Source organism: Prionailurus bengalensis, chromosome C1 (assembly GCF_016509475.1).
Source record: "Prionailurus bengalensis isolate Pbe53 chromosome C1, Fcat_Pben_1.1_paternal_pri, whole genome shotgun sequence".
In the NCBI taxonomy this organism is placed as follows: Eukaryota; Metazoa; Chordata; class Mammalia; order Carnivora; family Felidae; genus Prionailurus; species Prionailurus bengalensis.
The window spans coordinates 185,543,707-185,546,586 of NC_057345.1; the positions used below are offsets into that span (position 1 = coordinate 185,543,707).

At 35.8% G+C, this 2,880-nt stretch overlaps 1 pseudogene; it reads right to left on the reverse strand.

The window, feature by feature from the left end:
* Positions 1-784: 784 nt before the first annotated feature.
* Positions 785-959, reverse strand: LOC122482410 (annotated as a pseudogene).
* Positions 960-2,880: the final 1,921 nt, after the last annotated feature.

A 2,880-nucleotide genomic window follows, 5' to 3' on the forward strand; every position in this document is an offset into this window, starting at 1 on the left:
AACCAAACTGATCCTGAGTGGTCTATTTAAACAAGTGCCAATTATTGAATAATTCTCAGACCTAAACAGAAAGTTATTGCATATGGAAAGATTTTTTTTCCCTTAGAGTGTTTTATTCCAGATGCCCTTTTAAATTGTTTTTAATTCTCTGTGGGCAGTAGATAACTAAACCTACAAAATGTAGTAATGGCAAGGAGGAAGCAATCACGTTGGCCACTTCTAGTTAAGAGTCATGGAAAAGGCATCTGTTATATATGAATTGCAGACTATAAGGACTTTGACAGTCCATAGACCAGACCTAATTTATTAAACTAAGTTTCTAATATAAACAGTAATTTGTTTCAGGCACTGACACTGCAGGTCTGGATTATGTGAACCAAATATAAAGAACTGTATTTCTCTTTTGGAAAGTGTGCCTTTCGAGCACTGAAAGAAAATAATCTAATATGTCATAATAGTAAATATGATGAACATGGCCCACCTTCCTGAGCATGGGCTGATTCACACTTTCTCCTTTTTACATTTTCCAGAAGTTATTTTAAAAGTACCGAGCCATGGTTTATAAACTTCAAAGCACACCTGTGACTTCTATTCCAAATAGATGAGAAAATGCTGAGACTATTTAAAAAGATTTAATCTTTTGTGCATTTTAAACCTGAGATAGAGTTTAAATTGGTGGACACATTTCTTAGTACAAAATCAATGATTAGAAAAATATGAAGATTCCCTTTACCCTGTCACTTTGCAGACAATGTTTGATAGAAACATTCTATGAAATTTATGAAATATGAAATCTACATATTAAACAGCCTGGACATTTGAAAAAGACTGTGGACTAAATAAAGCTTTATTTCCAGACTTTTGAAAATACATTTCAATTAGGTCAAGATGTGCCTAGATACTTAAACTGATAAGAACAGATACTATACTTGATCTTAGCCAAAAGGCTGAGAAGCGATAAGATGTGCCTAGATACTTAAATGGATGTGTTCTTTGTGAAATTATTGACATATATTCTCACATACACTCAGTACTCCTTATTATTTATATACTCCCAGTTCCTACCTAAGGCAAGGAAGAATCCACAACTGCTCTTTTTTTTTCTTGTTCTAAAGGGCAGCATATTAACTAGGATGATTTTGGCTGCAAGTAACAAACTCATCTTAAAATGTGGCTAAAACATAAAGGGCATTTTATTGTCTTACAAAGCAAGAAGTAAAGTGGATGGCACTTTCATGACTGGCTAATTCAATGATTTCCTTCTTGTGTATCAGTGTTGCCCAAACACATAACAGGGTTTCTGTCATGTGTCCCCATGGAAGGGAGGAAAACAACTTTGCTTAGTATCTTAAGTCAGATTGGTCAGTGGTTGGGTCATGTAGCCATATCTATGTTGACCATAGCCAGGAGAATGGAATTACCCTGATGAGATTAAACTAATCAGCATTCCACCTCTTCACCCCTACCACCATGAAGGATGAGGCTGTCTGATAACAAGAGTAAATTGGGGTACATTTAACAAGAAAGAAGAGGAAAATTGCCATTAGGTAGGCAACCAGCAGTATCTGCCAAAGGTAGGAATGAGAAATATAATTGATTGGTAACACCAATCAATTGGTGACACCAATAAATGGTAGGCATTAAAGGAAACTGTCTACAATATCATTTTATTACCTGCATGCATCTGGGAAGGACATTCAGGTGTGCATTTAGTATTTGTCCGTGACAAACTTTACATAATGTAAACAAAAATCTTCATAGCATAATACACTTACAGTAAAGTAAAATTCCAGGAGGGGCAATGTGAAAGACTGAGGCATTTAGATCATTCTGGTTGAATTGATTATGCTAAGTAGTCACAAGTAAGGTTAGTTTTCTTGAGCTATTTTGGTTTATGTATCTCTGCATTGACAAATCATTGATTGAATACAATCAGCCAATAGGTTGTTTTCATGTTTCAGAGAAGCAATCTGAATTTTTCTCCTACCAAATCACTCACTTGTCAGAGGTAATGTTAGCTTGGTATGGGAAAAATGAAGGAAAAATGAGAGCAGGGGAGGGGAGGAAAGAGAGTGCAAACATGACACAGAGAGAACCAATTGTTGGGGACAGTGAGTACTTCAGCGTTCCTTTATTTTACCACGCTGGATGGTAGGTATTTTTGTTCTTGTTTGTAAGAAGTTGATTTAAATCTTCCATTTTTAAAAAGTTAGGCTCTTTAAGAGAAAGCTTGAACCCAATATAATATACCCAATAGCCTTAAACATATTTTCTTCTTAGTACATGTGTTCTCCTTATTGATAAAGGCAGTGATCTATTGGAAGGGATTATTTGCTGTCACACCTTAGGGTTTTGAAATAATAGCTTAACAAAATAGTCTTCTCAGTCAATAAATGTTGAAGTCCTACCAGAACTGAAAGGAGCTGTACTAATCTGAGGTGTTCCTGTCTGTAACAGACATTATGTGCTCCAAGTCGTTGAAAATATTTTAAAAAGGAGAGATCCAAAAAGAAAAAAGAAGAAAACTGCTTTAATCCAAAACATACTAATTCAGGGCATATCTTCAAAAAGAGAGACGATATTTGGAGAATAACTGCAATTGGTTTTTCCCCAATTATATCTCAAATATCATGTGGTCCTTCTGTTATAGAACAGTCTCACCTGGCTGTTGATTTGATGCCACCTACAAATGTTCTGTGTCCATGGGGTGTGGTGCACAAAGCGTGGAGATGGAAAAAACATGCAAACAGACAACAAGTACAAACCTAGCCTTATTTTACAGCTGCACAGGGTTTTGGATTCAGATGTGCATGTTTACATATGCAGGGAATTACTTGGGGGAGGCATATTAGTTCTACATAGCTTCATCATTCTTCAGAG